Consider the following 19,923-nt stretch of genomic DNA (forward strand, 5'->3'; position numbering starts at 1 on the left):
CATAAGAGTAAATATTACTCTAATTTCTGTAATTAAAGACTAAAGACTGGATTGATTCCATCTAATTTTAAGTCTCTATGTGGATGTCCTCAGAGGAGTTTGGAAGTGTCTAGACTGTCAGGCATGGTTGCACCAAGATTGTGTGATGCAGGAAGCCCCCCAGGCTTCACCAACACTTGCCTCATTCCTGGATTTGCCTGGCAAGGAAAAGTGAGCATGCAAACAGCAGGGAAACACAGCGACATTCAGCCAGGCCACTGGACTGCATAAGTGAGAGACCAAGACCTTGGGACAAACAATTTGGACACAGCTGCTACACTTACTCTACTCTTCCTCCATGGTGAAGAAAGACAGAGAGGAGTGTCTGGAAGACACATTCTGATCTAACCTAACTCTGGTCCAGCTCTGAAAATTTGGAAGAGTGAAGGGAATTTGTCTTCTGCCTTTCAAAAGTGCTTGTTAACACTCACATAAGAATCAGTGCTTCTTTTGTCATAAAATAAATCTGGATAGCAAAAATTTTTGTTTACTTATTTTAATTAATTAGTTTTAATATACCCTGAAAAGTATTCATGCGTATGTGTGTATCTATATATGTACAGATAGATAGATAGATAGATTTATATGTAGATATAAATGTGTCTGTCTGGAATATCTTGTTTCTATATATACAGTGTCTTAGATACAATATTGAAGACTGTTAAGATATAATTATTTTTTAGCTAAAAATATGAGGAAGAAATTTTAGTCATTTTAATGGGAAAACAACGCTTTTGGAAAATACGGTAATATATTCTTTGACATTGAACATCTAGTTCATGCAGGCAAAATATTTATTTTTTACTTTAAAAATCAAGATTATCTTTTAAAATATTTTTAATCATTCTGTGTCCCGCTTTTGAATGGAACACAGTTCATTTTCATCTCAGTGGCTGGCACAGTGTTGCGGGGTTTTTTGGATTTATGCTGAACACAGGGTTGATAATATAGAGAAGTTTTTGCTACAGCTGAGGGGTACTTACAGAGCCAAGGCCAGTGAGCAGTCTGGGAGTGCTCAAGACATTGAGAGCAGACACAGCCAGACTGACTGGCCACAGCTGGCTCCAACTGGCCACAGGGATATCCCATGCCATGCAGCATCATGCTGAGCATACAAAGCTGAGGGGAGAAGAGAGGGGGGGACATTCAGAGTAATGGCATTTTTGTTCCCAGACAACAGTTTCACATGAGCAAGCCCTGTTTCCTGGGGATGGCTGAACACCTGTCTGCATTTGAGAGGCAGTGACTTAATTCCTTATGTTGTTTTGCTTGCATGCACAGCTTTTACTTTACCTATAAAACCATCTTTATCTCAACCCACTGGTTTTCTCACTTTTCCTATTCCCTCCCCCATCCCACTGGTGGTAGGGTGAGCAAGAGCTCCCTAGGGCTTGGTTGACACCTGGAGTTAAGCCACAACATTGTAATAAGAATTTAGATATTCAACTTACTTTGTGGAAAACTAACCAGCCTGAATACCCAAGGTTAGGTGCAACATAAACTGTGATTCTAAAAGTGCAGTGTCTGAAATGTAGCAATGGCAACTGGAGCTTATTTCAGCAAAGTATTGATTTTTTTTTTTTCTCACTTCTTGCTACAAACTGGCAAAGTACCTTATCTTGCCATGGACAGCAGTAAACATGGAAAAAACCTGAGATATTCCTAAACACTGAAATTTAAATGCAGTCAGATCAGAGGGGAAAAAATTTAACCCTAACTAATTTCATCTGAGTTTATTCCATGCCTGTAATATTCAACCTAGTCCAGTCTCTATTGCTGTGGTAGGGCTTTTATTGTAGCCAGCTGTACACCCCTACAAACACAGAATAATCTATTGGGAGCACCCTGCACTCTCGCAGTTGAAGATGGCATGTGCCAGAACAGAAGTCTGCTCCGCAATAAAGGATCTTAAAGGCTGAGGTGAGGAAGAACAAAGAAGAAATAAAATCAGCCCACAATCACTCATTATCTAATATGTTTTGCTATATTATTTTTTCTTCATATGTTTTTAAACCTCTCTGCATTTTCCCCTTCCCCCTTATTTCTGAGAAGTGTTTGCTTCTAAAAAATTGTGTAGCACATGAGCATTGGAGAAATCTGGATTTGTTTTTCAAAGTTATATCTTCTGAGGATTCAGGAATTGCTGCAAAACAAATCATTATTAATTGATCTGTACAATACTACAAGCTTTGGTACTTTCCTTTGTAGTTCTCTTGTTCTCTTTTTCTGCACCTACGGTTTAGTATTTTAAGGTCTCAACACCTACACCTTTTAATTCTGCCATGAAATGTTCTGCAACTTCACTTTTCTGTTATCGCTTTGTGTTTTGCAGGCAGAGTATTGATTTAATTTGCAAGCATTCCAGCTTTCTATAGCTATAGTTCTTCATTTTGTAACCTTTTTATATGAATATGTCTAAATCTCTAGAAAATTGAAATGTCACTAGTAATACCTGCTTCTACTTAATATGTCAAAAATGTAGTTTTACAACAAGGTATAAAAAAGACATTCTGATTATTGATATTTAACTGTAAAGAATATGAGACTGCCATTATTTACAAGTGCTTTATTACTTTCTTTTATGAATAGGTTTAAAGAACTTTGTTAATTATATGCTGTACAAGTGCAAAAAAAAGCCTCTACTTATACATTTTAAATGCCCTTTTTTTCTATATAATTACCTTTAAAGCAAGATGAGCATTGCTGTATTGCATTAAATTTATACTCTGATATGTTCTCTGAATGTGCTATAAATGCAGCAGTTCTTTCTTTCTTAATAGAATTTCACTTTTCTCATCTAGAGTTTCAATATTTCAGAGGTCTTTTCATTTGATTATACATGCAAATCTCTTGGGAGACCTAATACACTTAGCTAAAAATTACTCATTCCTGTATAACAATATCATCTACAGTGAAAAAGACTTTCAAAAGTGGTTCCAGTTCTCCACAGATTTGCTCTGTTTCCCTTGAATACAGACCCTGCTGCCGGCCAGACTGTAACCAGAGCACTCCAAGGGCACAGGCAGATTAATGTTTATGTGAAATACAAAGTTTAAACCACATTTGAATACTTCACTCCTTCTGATTTGGGGGCAGTATCTGTATGAGGCATGAATGACAAAGATTACACTGCAAAAAGTACCACCAGGAGTATGTTCCTACTGGGGTGTTGTGGGCTGATGCTGGCTGGATGCCAGGCACCTACCAAAGCCACTCTCTCATTCCTCTCTGCAGCTGGACAGAGGAGACAAAATTTAGCAAAGGGCTCATGAGTTGAGTTAAGGACCCTGAGAGATTGCTCAGTAAAATACCATCAAGGGCAAAACAGGCTTGACTGAGAGATGCAAACTTATTACTCAACAAATTATATCAGGATAATTAGAAACAAAATAAGCCCTTGAAGAAACAGCATCCCCCACCCGTCCCTCCTTCCCAGCTGTACCTCTTGCCCCAGCAGGAGGCAGGAATTGGGGTTTATGGTCAGTTCATCACTCAAGGCTTCTCCTGCTGCTCAGGGAGAGGAGTTGTTCTCCTGCTGCACTGTGGGGTCCCTCGCACAGGAGACAGTTTTCTTGAACTTCTCCAGCGTGAGTCCATCTCCTGAGCAGCAGCTCTGAGTGACCTGCTGCAGGGTGAGTCCATCCCACGGGCAATAATCCTCCCAAAACTGCTGCAGCATGGGTCACTCACTCTTCCTTGGGGCCAGTCCTCCAAGGACTGGCTGCTTCAGCTTGGAACCAGGGCCTTTCTCTCCACGGGTCTGACATGGGGTAACAGCTTCCTCCCAAGCATCCACCCACTCCAGCATGGTGCTCCTCTTCCACAGGCTTCAGGTTGGTCTCTGCACCGCCATGGACTTCCATGGGCTACAGGGGCAGGGCTGCTTCATCATGGTCATCACCATGGCCTGCGGAGGAATCTTTGCTCTGCCACCTGGAGCACCTCCTGCCCCTCTCCTCCACTGACCTTGGTGTCTTTGTGCTGCTCTGCTCACATATTCTCACTCCTGCTCTTCCCTGTGCAACCTTTGTTTTGATTTTTTTATTTTTAGCCTCATACACAAATACCACCACAAAAGTATATAAATAAGAAAGTGTCCATTCCCGACTTCAGGAACTATATGCATTCATAAAAAGATATAACATGAGGAACATTTGTACTTCATATTTCCAAAAACAGAAATCAGCACTTAGACCATGACATTGTACAGAACAGGAAAACCAGCTTTGGACAGGGAGTTGGTTTCCTCAATGAGAAGCATCAGAGAGAACTGGAGGGAAAATGATCCATCTCTAAGCCACACTTCAGCAAATTTTAACTGTAGCTCTTGGTTCACCTAAAGAACACCAAGACAAACCACCCCCTTCCAATTTTTACAGAAGTTGATTTTTAATTTTTTTCAAATTGAAAAAACTATTTGTTCTATTTGCTTCCAGAGCTTGTAAAAATTCTTCGTCTGGAGAGTTAATTTTCCTGTTCTGAAAAAATGAAGATCTTGCAAATGAATGAAGAGAGCAAAAATATGACTCAAAATAAATATATCAAAATTATTAGTCTATATTAAATACTCTTGGGTAGAGCTATAGCATGAAAAACTGTATCTTTTTCCCAAGGAAGTGACTGTAGTCATTTAATCATCTGACCATTTTTTAATTGTTCCTTTCCTCCCTTTTTTAAAAATTCTGATACCAAAAATCAGTAACATTTTACATTGAGAAATATTTAATTGCCCTTGTTTATTTCACATTATTCTGGGAGTTTCAGAGGAGTTTTCTAAGTAGAAAAAGTTCTTTAGTGGTGAGCTCTGGATAGGAAACAAGGCACTATTAATGGGTGAATGAATATCACTTCGTTGAGGACAAAACAGATGATCCAATCATTTCTAAATGGACTACTTTCTGTTCTGAGAAAGTGCTAACAGAACTAAATAGAGATGATCAGAAAAATGAAAGAAGAGTACATATTGGATACTTTCAACTTTCCCTCTACAGCACATTGTACTTTTGAATTTATGACAATTTGTGATAAGCTAGCATCCCTTCACATATAAAAAAAAAAGGTTAAAATTATCAGTATATTCTAGAAGATATACTGGAAATTTCAACAAATGAGCTGTAGTCAGCAAGTAGTATAGTATATAAAAGCTGTTGATAGTAGAGGAAATGGTTCTATAAAAGGTAGAGAAATAGATACACCAAAGATGTTCAGAACAGGAAAAAAGTTTGATAGTACATGAGCACTTCTGAAATGAAAATGACAAATTCTAAAAAAAAAGGCTAAAATAATTGAAGAATAATTTTTAAAAGCCTAAAACACTGCAGTTGCAAGTACAAAGATCTCACATTTAATAATTCAATACATTATACATACCTTATTTGCGCTTTGTGTACAGCATAAAATTGCTCACCTCTACCTATCTGTGAGTAAGGGCTCCAAAGACCTGGGTGATAAATTATATTCAGTTAACAAGCTTCCATTAAGCCAGCCATGATTCCTTTCTGCAGCCAGCCATGATTCCTTTCACTCTCGAGCTCCATCCTACTGCATATGATTTACATGGGTAGTACACAAACTATTTCTGTCCAAGAAAGTGACCATGTCCAGGCCACTGTACCTGGACCAGCTTTTTTTGCCAGCCTCGGTAGTTGCACAGGTAACACATGGAGGACAGTTGTTCAGATGCTCATACTGACCCTGCAGACCTTCCAAAGGTAGGGAGCAGAAGTGTCTCTGGTGAATTTGATGTACGTGTACTGTCAATCAAAAACAAGTTTATGCCTATACAATACCAAACAGCTTTACGCCCAGTTTTCTACAGAGTTATCATGAAATGTACTCTGAGTTGATAAATTAATACAAAGTATTTATTTTAATGAGACAATCTGAGGAACACCAAATTATTAGTTGCATTCAGTAGTAAAACACTAAGAACTGAGGTGCATAAGCACTTCATCAGGTTTCATTGTGGTCATTTTGATAGTATCATTAGTCTGAAAATCTATTTTTCATAGGATATTTGTTGGCCAATACACAGGACAGAAAAAACAGTAAGACATCACTGTCTATAAAAAATTTTTCCCTTGGAAACTGTAACTCAGTGGCTGAAAGAAAAGGAAGGATTTCTGAGCTGATGCCACTAAATATTGCCATAGGAAATATCCCTTCCCTGCAGGCTTGGGAAACAGAAGAATCATACCTTCTCATGCATCGTTATGAATGTACAGATAGTCTTTCACTATTAGTGGACCAATATAGGCAAATATATCTGCACCATGCAAGCAATGGTCTTTGGTGCAGGGGTATCCCTCGGTTTTGGAAAGCTCCATGCTGTCACAGACTGTGGTAACATCCAGCAGATGCTTGCTGTTCCTTCCCTAGGCTAGTAAATCCCTACAGGCCTGAATGTGTTCTTGTGCTGAAGAGCTTTGTGCACAAAAGGAATTGAAGGCTCACCCTCCCTATGCCTACAGCACAACAACAGGAAACAATGGTGTCTATAAGGCTTCAGTGCTGTTCAATATTTCTGCCAAGGTTTCTGAAGGAAAAGCAAGCCTCTCTTTACTGACATTTTGTTGTTCTGGTTTCTATTGTTGTTGTTGTTGCTGCTGCTGTTGTAGTAGTAGTATTATTATTAATTATTAAAAACAACTGTTTGGATTCTATTAAGGATTAAAGACTCCAGGGTAAGCATACTTGATGTTAAGAAATTGTAGAATTTTTTTCATTGCAGGATCATTTCAATTGTAGGATCTTTTCTCATTTTAAGTATTGCTGTACTTCAGTGATATATTTTAATCTAAATCACTTGAAAAACTGTCAACAGTACCGCTAATGGATTTAATTACAAATAATACTGTTCTGACCTTTCTCCATCTAGATGTAGACATTTCACCCTCCAAAAATGTATTTTTAAAATTCACTGATGATATATTGTTATTAATAGTCAAAAGACCGTTGATGATATCCACAGATCTGAAGCTTTTGATTTAATCATCATGTTCTCTTGATTAAAGAAACTGCTATTCTTTGGTCAATTATTTCTGCTATTATCTTGATTTGATTTTCATGGGCCATTGTAAAAATGTGAGAGAGACAAATTCTAATAAAAATGGTACATGCATGTGTTATTTGAAAATGTTGATTTACCCTTATTTAAGCTGGAAAAACAAAACATTCAATAAGGAACAGCTCTCCAAATTGAATACAGAGACCTGGGAATCTCTGGTTTTCCAGTTTGGCAGAATCCTGTGTTTCAGCGGAGGTTAGTGGTACCTTGAGATTACCATGAATTATGCCAAGTCTCTTCTGAAGAGCTATACATTAGATGAGCACTGTTGAGCACTGTTGTTGCTAACAGTCTGTGCTGAGACTGATGGGCAGGGGTCTGTCAGAAAACAACTGGAGCTTTGTCTCCATAAAAGGTCTTTCCACTTCACCTAGGCACTATGTAGGAAGTTCTGGGTGTGTCTGTATCTCCCAAAGCTCTCAGTGCAGCAGCCTGGCACACTTGAAAGGAAAAGGTTTTACCCTCCCTTCACAGCAGCCCAGCTGGGTCTTTCAGGACCAAGAGACCCTATGCACAACACAGAAAGTGGCCTGTGCTTGATCAAACCTACTAGTTTTCCTTAATGCCTTAAATGCCAGAGGATAAAACACAATTAAAAAAATCTTATTGGTGGATTTCAGAAAATTTCTAAAAAGCAACTTTTTGCCCTCTAAGACAGAGACAAATCCAAATGACAGAAATGAAACCAGAAAATTTTCTGCAACTACTTATATGGCATTATGCCAAGCAACCTTCAGGTCGTAATCCCAGAGGAAAGCCACACTTGCATCCTACCTGTTTACATGAGCATATTTCCCAGTGAATTCTCTGACAGTGCAAATATGTTATTTTGCTTTTATAAGCTCAGTAAGACCTTAGAAGCTTACTCACTGAGTTAAACTATATCTTATTCAAAAATCTTGTTCTTCCTGTTATGAGCTGACACTCTTCTTCATGTATCTTGAAAACATCTCTGAATCAAGCGATTTTAGTCATGTGGAAGTTTAGTCATGTGGATTTATTGAATATATTGCACATTTAGAAATCTGCAGTTTTATTCTTGCTGATTTTGTTCCTACATCCTGCAACTGACCCCATATCTTTCCAAAGAGAAATTATTTGCTTTCAGTTATGCTAAAACATGATCTATAATTACAATTCTTCATTAAAGGAGATATCTATACATATACAAGGTGGGTGGGTGTGTAGGTGGGAGGGAGCCTGTGTATGAACTTTGTCCTTAAGGAGAGATTCCTGAAGTAGCTGTGTTCTTGCAGTATTCCCTTGGAGATAATAACACCATTTCAGAACATAATAGTCACCAGCTGGAGTTCAACCTACTTTAAATAGAGAATTTGAAAGAAATTTTCAGACCGTCGTCCTAATAGCAAAAATTCTCTGTGGCCATGCTATACAAAAGCTAACCTGACTGCTTATTTGCCATTATATACATGCTTATTTTATCTGCTAGCTAGCTCCAGAAGAGGAAAGGGAGAGATGAGATTCAGTCATAGAATCATAGAAATTAAAGTTTGAATGAACAATGAGACAATCTAAGTTTCTCACTCTGAAGCTAGAATATTTCTCATTACACACATTTGATAATGCAGCCAAACTTTTCCCCTTCTCCCAGATAATGAAATCTTTACTGACATTTTTCAAGTTACTTTTCTGCCTAATAAATTCTAGTTTTTAGGAGTGTTTAAACACTTGATTTATTTTTTTTTTCTGTGATTTATTTCTTCTTTGTCATGACTATGCACCCTAAAACTGCTACCCTAAAACAATTTCTCTCCTACATATGTGAAAACTGTTACCATGTTGCTCTTACTCACAGTTTAATAAACTAGATGTTTTCAGCTTCAAAATTAGTCCCGTATTATTTTTTCCATTGATAAAAGTGAATTATATCTCCTAGCACTGGCTTAAAAACTTGAAAGTTTTACACACATTCTTCTTTGCTGAATTTGCCACTTGTTTCCCTATGAAAAACACTTATCCAACTCAGTAGTGAGTGAAATTCATTATCATATAATGACAGCTGCTTTTATTACATATTGCTTTCCCCTGTGGCATATGTTTTCAATACTGCTATTTATGATACAGCTTGAATTCTCTAACAGATAGTCAAAATCACACAACAAGAGTGCAAGGTTCTGAGCCAGATGAAAATTCAAAATAAAAAAAGCATTTCAGTGTCAGTGCCACAATGCAAATGTTCTTTTCTCAGCCTATGGACTCATAACTAGCATATTTTGTTATAATGCCTTTAAAAGATGTGTTTTTCTCTCACTCTAACTCTATGAAAAATCTTTCCTAGTGAAATATTCAAAGTCCTTACATGAATTAGTACTATAAGGCACAATAACATTACAGCTATTTTGTTTCTGAGAGACAATTTGGTTTGGAAATTTAACTTTTTATTTTTAATTAGCCCTTATAAATATTGTAATATTGATCTACCTGAGATATATTTTCTGTCTGTCCTTGTACTCTTCATAAACTCCAAAACTCCTAGCCAAATTCAGAAAAAGATAAGAAGGAGGTCAAAGCCTTAAAGAGAAGTCTCACAAGTTCCATTTAAATTGATGTCTAGATAGAGGACACAGAGCCAGATTGCTGTCCCACTAGGAATAAAACATCAGTGACAGCTCAGCAGTTACCTTTTTTGATTGACCTCTTGCTACCCAGTCAGCAAGTATTCTGCCAGCATGTCAGTGCAAAAGCAGCTCTGAGCTACGGAGAGCCTGTCATGTCCTCTGCACAGCTGATATCTGCAGACTTGAGAGCAGCTGAGCAGACTGGAAAGGGGCAAGTCTAATGGAGATGGGCATAAACCTCAGCATAAATGGTCAAAGCTGCTCTAGCAGGACAAAGGAAGGGATATAAGGCTCTCAAATACAAATCCTCAAAACACGACTTCATTAGCTCTGCTGTTCTCAGAACCATTTGTTTCATTGTTTTAATTTATTAAGACAATAGAAACCAAAACACAACCAAGAAGCCACAACAACAAAAAGACTCCTCATTAAAATGAATTTTGAACACCAAAAGGAACAGAAAATAAGCACAGTATCTAAAAGAAAGTGCATTTTCCTTTTAGATTGTATAGATTGTACATAGCCAACTAAGTGATCACATTATAGAATTTGGCAGAGGAGCTTGATGGGACATAGAGCTACATGATATTGCAGTTGCAGTGATAGCATCTGAGGAGTCCATCTCAGCACCCTGCTGCACTCAGCACAATGCAAACATATGAAGGAAACAAATATTTTCCTCTTTCCATCTGATTTTGTTTTCACCCATCTTCTTGTCTCCATCTGTATATAAGGATAATCCCAAGGGCTGAAAAGGAAAACCTCATTCATAGCAAACACCTGAAAACACCCACTACTGTTAAATCAGTTCCCTATGACAGCTACTCTGGTGGCATACTTGTTGGTTTTTTAGTGAGTTTGTTCAGTGGCACAGGGATTGAATGACTCTGATGGACCCCAGAGGAGCAGTCCCAGCAGCATTCTGTCAAGTTGCTGTCAATTTTCACTCCTTCTCATGCCACCACTGTCAAGCCCGTGAAACCGGACACTCTGTTACCGATGCAGCGAGATCAAGTTGCACTGATATTGCAGAGGCAGGTCTGTGAGCCACTAGAGAACACTGGGCTACCGGGCTTCTGATTGCTACTATCTTGTGTAGTAAATTTATCTCAGAGCAGAACTAAACTAAAAAAATTAAAATTTTTGGTTAGTTGTTTTGTTGGCAGGTTTGAAAGAAAAAGGGAAATTTAATGAAGAGGGGAAAAAAAACAAGGAAGGGAAAGAGAGAGGGAGAGGGAGAGGGAAAGGGAAGGGGAAAGAGAAAGGGAAAGGGAAAGTGGAAGAAGATTGTGTCAGTCCCAAAAATAGAAAAGAAAAAATTTAGGGACAAGACCCCTTAAAACCCCTAGCTAATTCATACTAAACATTATTGACTTTTTTAAACAGAGTAAGACATAAAAAAATCACTCAGAAATATTTCAAGAGATCCTTTTCAGCTTTTTTTATTATTAAGGATGAGTATGGGGAAAATTATCCAAACACCAAAAATAACAAGACAAATATTTTCCCTCTTCCCCCTAAATATCAAGAAATTGCTTAGAAAAAAACTGATTTTCAGAAAACAGCCTAATCTGAATTTTTGTTTATGTTTTCTGAGAGTTTGAGTAGACTTTTTGCTAGTAACCTAGAAATTTCTTTTAGAGTGACACTTTATAAAAATCAGGGAGCTGAGTTTTTATGACACTAGGGACCAAAATTGCATCCAGCACCAAATATCCCTCTGGTTTGTGGTGAGGTGGTGAGAATTCCATTCTTAGGAATCTTTTGCTGCTGTATTGGTTCACAAATATCTCATTCACTTCTCTTTGTCCTCTCTGTTTCAAGGGTATCAATAATTCACTAGGAACCCATACCAGCAAGACAGTATTCCTAACCCAAAAGGTTACAAAAGTTGGCTGTAGGGGACCAGCCTCCACCTAACCTCCTCCAGGTGCTTTTGCAAGGTGTGCTGTGAGCACCAAACAGGATCTTTTCCCCAGAACTGGAGATACAGGCACACGTCCCACCCTTCAGCCATGGGATAACAACATGGACAGTACAGGTGTGGGGTGGTACACAGCCTTGTCCTCACCTAACAGAGAGGAAAATTTTTATCCACTTTGTGTCACTTCACTGTTACACGGAAAGAAAAGAAATGGCAGACTACCGGCAGATAGCATTGAAAAATCAGCACTGTAGATCTTATTCAAAGTATTTCCCTTAAAAATTTTCCAGGAATAAGAATGCTCCACACTCAATAGAAAATAGCCACAGCTTGGTCATAACTGAGGAAACACAGCGGAGAACTGTTTGTGATAAAGCTAAAGATATCCTTTTTTCACCCTTTACTGACCCCTTCTTTTTGTGCTCTAGAGGTTCTTAATGAAAAATATTCACTCAAAAGATATATATCTACTTTTCACAATCTAGCATGTGCAAAGAAGAAGCTATTCATAGAGGCAAATGCCCAGCATCTTATTTGAAATAGTGTTCCTGCTGATAGCAGAGTGGCACTCAGAACTGGGGGTTTGTATTTGGACAAAACATTTTTTACAGTTACAGTGTGATATGACTAGAAGAGAGTACAAAGAAAAGCAATGAGAGGAAGGCAAGGACAAAGCTGATGTGGTTTCATTAAAATTACTGTAATTACAAAAGTTTTCAGCAGCAGCGTGTACGTGGGTGCACAGTTCTTATTGAATACTTGAAATACATCACCTGCTTCCTTGAGAATGATGACTCCAAGTTCAGGGCTGGCAGGAAGGTATGGGGGATCTGATGCCATCTCTAGTCAGGCAGCCATATTCCCCAATCATTGTGGTTTCTTCCCCTGCTCTTGTGCATCAAGTTCCAACTCTCTAAGTGGAGTTACACCACTCGAAGTCACTTTCAGAAGTGGTCCACAGCACAGCAATTAGATCCCAGGAACAGTTTTGTTGGCTCCAGAAGACTTTAAGCTGGGTAGGTGTTTTGCTGCTCTCTGGATCCAGACACAGTTCTCATATTCAGGCTTAAAGATGCCACAAAACATTTCCAGAGAACACTTGTCGGTTTTTAAGAAATATGTTTAGCCAAAAAACATAATTAAGACAGCATGTTTGGACTTCACTTATTTTTTACCAGATTTCAAGGAAAAGCAAGCAAAAAGTTTTTTCCATCACACAAAGTGATGGAGCCAGGGGAGACCATGTCATGACATTCTCACATTTTGCTGCTGCCCATAAACAGTATCCAGAAAGGGGCAACTTCATTTGCTAAAATGTTCTTTCTGACTAAAAGAATCATTTCTCTAAGGGTAATGGAAAGCATTTCACTGGTGTGGTTTTATTTGCTTTCTCTTTTTTGTAAATAAGGGACCCAGCTTTTTTGTAAATAAGGGACCTAGCTGTCACAGCAGCTAGCAGAGAAATCATCCTTATCATCAACTCACTTGATTCTGTCTTTGTCATACAATAAGCTAGTAACATGACAAGTCATAGAATAAGCTAGTAACATGTCAACTGATTGATGTGCCATGGAATATTTTTTTAAATAATTATAATTTAGGGAATTTTTTCCTCTGTCCAAGCCCAAAGGGTCTTGTATGCTGCTTCTACTAATGTAGCTACTTATGTCATAAAATACTGCTGAAATCAATGGGACTATTTATGGAGTCATTTTCTATTCAAAGGGCTTGATTCTCTGATTATTTATTCTGTTTTTTCAGAAGTGTTACTCTGCTTACTTGAACAGAGTTACTTCTATTTTAGCTGATGCAAAAGAAACTACAGTCAAAGGTGACAGAGTCTGGCACTAAATGTCTTTGAAAAGAGTTGCTTCAAAATAAAGAAAATAATATCTTTGGATAAGTGCAAATCGCAATTTAACAAAAAGCCCAATCTCGACTTTGTATGTTCGGTTGGACATTCCAAACAAAAATGAATGCTCAAAGGTAGCATTATTTTTGCAGCTCAAACACTCCCTATATGCTTGATAAATAGCATCTGTCTAGAATTAAATCTTGCCTCACGGATGTCGTTAAGAGATCTTAAACAGAGATTAGATTTCATCATGCAGAAACAGGCTTAAAAAGGTTTTGTTAAGTTCTTCATCTCATAATGCTTAAGTGCCCAATTCATGGGCCATTCCAGCACATTTCAAATATTTAATTGAGTCCACAATCTGCTTCCCACTACCTCCTTTCCCAAGCACCTCCAAGATGTGGATGGTGACCAAGCCCTGGGTGAGATGGATAATCCTGATAGCTGCAACTTCCTATTTCACAGCTGGGTGTGGTCCCAATACGGGTGTCCTGAATGCCTGATGTGTACAAAGCTTATCCTCTTGTAGGATGACATTCGAAAGCTCCCCTTTTTGACATTTCCAAGGCAGGCAGGGAGCAAGAAATTATCTGCAACTGCTTGTGTATGAGCTACTGCGGGAAATAAAAAGGCTTCTAAGAAGCAGCAGACTTATTGTGCCTGCTTTGCATGGCTTCTGAGTAAATGTGTGCATACTTTCAGATTTTATGCACATGCGAAGATCAGCTGTCCCAGTTATGCATGGTGGGTGGCATGCTGTGGCAAGAAGAATGGGCTCCACGGTCGTAATTGGCGAGCTTCTGATGAGCTGACTGAGCACTGTACACCTCATGTAGCACTTTTCACATTGCCAAGTTAACAGCTATCACCAGAGGTGGAATTTAAACTGCTGGAATAAACAAAGTCAAGGGGAAGTATCTTTCTGAAATGTCACCTCCCACAGAGCTTGTGGAAAGCCATTACTATTGTAAAGGTGTGTATATAAGATTTCAAAATTGATATTATGTCTCAAAATATATACTTCAAGAATGCAAAGCATACGTCAAGGACAAACAATTATCTTTCCCAGAGATTAAATAAGATTGGCATTTTTTCATATGTTGAAAACTTCCTGGTAGGTTTCAGATGGTATTTTATTGTCCAATGCGGTATGTCTAAATCAACTAAAATAGTTCACTTGAGGGAAAAATGTAAGTAATTTGTGGTTATAAAGTTTTAACTTACCTGCCTTACTTTGTCTGAAAGACAGGGCTATAATCTCGGACAGCTACCAGGAGAATTAACTGGCTCACAAACTGGAAGAACCTTATCTAAGTGGGAAGTGTACTTTAGTTGGTGATAGAGCTGCTCAAGCAATAACACTGCCAAAGTAGCCCAGAACTGTGGGTCTAAAGACCAAATGTCTTCCTCTTTTATTCTGCCCCTTCTATCAGGACTGCAAACATAAAGATCCCTGAGAGAACAGAGGAACTCTCCAGCTGAAGCTACTGGCAGAGCAGGAGTCTGAAAACGTGGACTGAAGAGCAGGGTCAGAAACCAAGCAGTCTGTGCAATGTCACCCCTACAGGGGTTTCTTGGGAACATCTGGTGCTGGAGTCCTGAGCAGTGTGTGCTGCAAAAGGGAGGGCTGTGCTGCATGGAGGGATCTGCAGGGCTGGGACAGTGCTCCAGCTGAGTGCTGAGTTTCATCTTTGGCCCTGTTGCCTGTACTTCGGGACCAGGGCACAAGGCAAGTGTCCCGAGGTGCAGTGACAGTGGGTATTTCTTGGTGCTGGTGGGACTTTATCTAGGGGCAGCCCCACCAACAGAACAGGAAGACGTGGAAGGCTCTGATTCCAGCTAATACTGTCTGATATATTGTTTATGGGCACTGCACAAAGACTAGGTATCTAGGCCATGTTGCTGCCCCCAAAGGAGACAACAGACTGGAGACTGCATACGCCACAGAGGCTGATACAAAAAACACATTTCCAAATTGACCCCTGTAAATACTGGTGAGGTGCCCTGCCCTCTCCAGAATTTCTTGCTCTTTCCCTGGCAGATCCCACAGCAAGCTGCCATGGTCCATAAAAATTGTCAGTTTTAACCGTGGAGCAAATAGCAAGAGAGGGAATGAGTGGAGGATGGGATGGTGTCACAAGTGTGGGTCATTGGCCAGAGAGCTCCTCGCAATCCAGAGCAGACCAGCTGGCACCACGGCTGGGTGATGGGGAAGGAGGCAGCGGCTGCTCCGTGGGACAGGGACCAACTGAGCTGTCCACAACTCACTGCAGAGCATCTGCAGGCAGCCAGGACCATTTTTTGTTTGCCAGTGGCTATACGTGTCACCCAGTCTGGGGCCCTGTCGCACACAGTAGCTGGTGATAAAATAAATAGCTGGAACATGAGAATTGAAGCAATTCAAAGAAGACCAAGAGCCCTCAACAGGGAAGAGTTACCTTGGAATCTATTTTATTCACTATTCTATTTGAAAACTTTGACATACACAGTAGAACTGCATCTTTTTGAAATTTTTCCCTCCTCAGCCCTTCCCTGTCCCCCTGGCTGAGGTCACCCTTATGTCAGGGATGTATGAAACACGTGCATGTGTGCGCTATTACTAAGACTGTGAAATCCCAGACTGGTGTCTACTTCCCTGCCTCTGGCATCATTCCCCTCCTTGAGCTGGGGGCAGTCAAAGTGCTGCTAACAAGTTAGAGAATCCATCAAGCTTCAAAAGCAACAAAGCCTGGTGAGGAGGTGTTAAAGCAGCCTGAGGCCCTGTGCCCAGGGCGGAAGGCGATCTCCGGCAATTCGGGAAGGGAGCGAGAACAAGGCAGTCCGCAGGACCAAGGAGAGAGCAGGGGTACCCTGGCCATACCCTTGAGAGACCCAAAAGAGCTCCTGCCCTCCGGCTGCTTTGGGTTTTGATTGTCCTTCATTCATTTCTTCATAATTTGAAGAAAAGGAAAAAAATTAGTCTTTTATGAAGGGGACAGACAAGTAAATTATTATTTTGCTTCTTGCTTGACTTGAGGGCTGGAGATTAATCTATTTAGCCCTTTCGCTGGTTTGAATTAATGTCAGAAGGAAGAAACGCACCCGGGAAAATTAGACAGGAGAGGGATCACCTTTAGCTAAAACCATACTTTGCGTGCATTAGTTTATTTGTGCTTATTTTTCCTACGTCGGTTCTCCGATTGTAGGGAAATACACCAAGTGCGAAATAAACGTTTCGACAAAGTAAATAACTGTTATTACTACTACACGTCCATAAATATGGTCTAAAACTAATAATTGATCACAGTACTTTTCATTTCTCTGCTTCCACTCACTGAAGGACACGGTGCAAGGAAAGCCGCGGAGGGCACGGAGCGAAGGAGCTGGGGGAGAGGGCGGCCCTGCTCGGAGGCGGTGGCCCTGCCGGGAAGAGGTGACACGGGACTTCATACCCGCAAGAGAGCTCGGAAGGGCCGTCAGAGGAGGGTGGCAGCGAAGAAGCTGGTTAAGAAAAATAAATAAAAGGAAGAAAAAGAGCTGGGGAGATGCTGCCCAGGTGGATGGCGAGGACGGAGCCTGCCCCTGGGGTGGCGCGGTCTGTCCCCCTGGCTTGCAGGACCCCATTTTCCCCAGAGCCCGGGGCGGTAGCCGCGCCCGGACGGCGGTGGGTCCCGCAGGACATCCGAGGGGTGCGGGCGGGGCAGGGGGAGCGAGGGCACGGCCGGGGCTGCGCTGAGGAGGAGCCGGGGCCCCGTCCTGGCTTGGGCCGGCGCCGTCTCCGCTCCCTTCACGTCGAGGGCACGGCCTGAGGCGGCGGCGGGGCCGGGCGAGGCCCGAGGCTGCGAGGCCCGGCCACGGGGCCACTGCCGGGCCAGGCAGCTCCCGACAGCCCCGCAGCGCTCCCCGGCCCGGCTATGGGGCGGCGGGGCCCGGGGAAGGGCCGGCAGGGTTAGCTCGTTCCCCTGGGAAGCAGAGCATCTAAGGCGAGATACACGGGAATGCTCCCAGGCATCCCTCAGAGAACTCCTGTGGCTGCCTCGGAGTGTTTTAGTCTCCTCGTCTCCAAAGGAGCCCCGCTAACACCAAGCACACCGACAGGCACCTGAGAACCCCCGGAAAGGGAGGCTGGCACCACGGCTCGGAGGTGTCGCCAGTGGACACCTTTCCCTGTGAAGAGAGCGGTGCTCTCGTTTCCCTTCTCACCGCGGCTGCAGTGCGGGGCTGCCGAGGGGGTTATCACCTGGGAAATTGGATAGTCAGACCTAACCGCTTCTGCGGGAACCGCGAAAACACAAGGAACCAAAAAAAAGAAAAGAGGGAGAGAGAAGGGGAAAAAAAAAAAAAAAAAAAAAGGAGGGAAATTATAGGTCTCAAATATTCCTTAATTTATCTGCCTAGGCTTCCAAGCAGGAGGGAAAACTAGCTCTTATCTTTTTTGCGAAAGAAATTTCTGTGCAATCCCGATTGGAGCAACATCTCTCCACTGCCAAGCAGCTCTCTTTCGAGTATGTTCACATTAGGTATGATGTTCATAATAATAACAACAACCCCGAGAATTACGAGACAAGAGCACGTTTGACAGTGTTTGAGAAATTCAAATACAGCTGCATCGGCTTTGTCTCTGGTTCAGTCACATTTATTTCCCTAAGCTAGGCAGACAGCCTGAGTGAAGCATGACAATGAGGTTTGTAAATAGCAAATGGAAGGGTTTGCGGGGTTGTTGGGTTTATGTTGTTTTTTTTTTTTTTTCTTCTTCCCCTCCCTGTTTGATTTTACTCTCGATCCAAATAACCTTCCTCAGTGAATGTTTCAGACAAGAGAATGTGAGCGGGAGGGGACGAGGGGGGCTTATAATTGCAGGTTCCCTTTGGAGCTGGAATTAAAACGCTGACGGCGTGTGTTGCAGAGGAAAGGTGCAGAGGCAGACTCCGCTCTGACTGCAGGACGGCTGTGTTGTCACTGCTACAGCGTTTATTTACAGCCAAGCACTCGAGAGCAAACGACGCTTCAAAAGCGCTGAAGCTGGGGGCCCTACACTCTGTGCCGAGATGCTAGGAGCACCGAGGGCGGGAGAGGGATCCGGGCCCAGAAACCGCTCCCTCAGCTGGGACCCCGCAGACGCCCCGGAGAGCCCCGGCACCGGCGCTGCCCTTGGGCAATTCCCCATTCGCACCCTTCCTGCGCGTCCTGAAGTGGGGCTGGGGATAGGGGGAGATCAGCTGGACATGGCTTTAAAATGTAGAGCGAATAGGTGGCATTAGGACAGCTAATTTCGATCGGTTACTCTTGCCAGGTTCAAGCGCCCTGTGCTTGGCGCTGCACAGAGACCTGTACCTCAACGAAAGCACTGAGGATGGGGTGAAATTAATAATTTCTTTTCCTTTCACCAGAATCCTCCCCTTATTTAAGTCAGGTTGTCACTTCTGCAGACTTCTCCTGCTTTCGCTGGTTGAGAAATTTATTCCTGTCTTTTATCAAGCTCTTACTCTCCCCTTCCTGTAGCCTTGTCTCAGGAAAAAAAAAAAAAAACCACCCAAAAAACACACCAACAAAACAACAAGCCAACAACCACCCAATTTACTTCAGCTACTTAGACAAGTTAAAACACATTTGCAAAAATGTCTGCAGCTCTTCAAAACTTTCCCTGCTTCCTTATCAAAGACATCTTCCCAGAGGAAGATTTGGGAGGGCTTGTTTATTTGTTTTGGGTTGTCTCAAAACTCTCTCAGTCTGTCGCTTGTTACTGCCTAGCGTGCCCATCTCCTCACGGCCGGCCTCCCTGGGAGATGCTGTGGTCCTGGCAGCTGGATCTGAGCTGAGAACTTCACCTGCTGCGCAGATAAACCCAAAGTTTCCCGCAGAGACTATTGTGCCTTGCTAAGTTTTACTGAACACACCAGTAACTATTTTTCTTGGGCTCTTTTTAGCCACCGGGGCTTCAGCAAAAGCCTTTTCTTGTGGCTGCCTTTGCAGCCCCTATTCATGAGAAAGGGCAGGAGACAGACGTCGGAATCCTCATCTTTTCCTGGGAGGCAGGAGAGAGGAACGAGTGGAAACCTTTGTCGCTTCTGGAAGCCCGTTACGAAGCGGACGAAGCCTGTCCCTGCTCTCCGTAAGGCAAGGAACGAGGCTGCAATAATAGAATACAAACATGTGTTTTGTTTTCCATTAAGTCGATAGACCAGACAAGGTCTGCCCCGGGGAAAAGATGACTTGAGCTGTTAATGAGAGCTGACACTAGGATTTAAATAGTGAGGGCTCCTTTAGCTAGCCGTGTCTCCGCAATATTGCTTTTTGTTTTTTCCTCCCCTCTTCTTCACAGGTTTGGGAGGTGCCCCAGTAGTGCGCGCAGGGACGGTGCCTGACAGGGGGGACATTTCTCAGGGTGAAGGTGGCAGGAACCCCTATTGCGGCGCGTCTAGTTTTTTGGGGTTTTTTTATGGAGGTCCTTTGGAGGCGAGAGGGGGAAACAAAAGTGCTT

Source organism: Melozone crissalis, unplaced genomic scaffold (assembly GCF_028551555.1).
Source record: "Melozone crissalis strain CALT ecotype California unplaced genomic scaffold, PUWL_Pcris_2 ptg000018l_1, whole genome shotgun sequence".
Taxonomy (NCBI): Eukaryota; Metazoa; Chordata; class Aves; order Passeriformes; family Passerellidae; genus Melozone; species Melozone crissalis.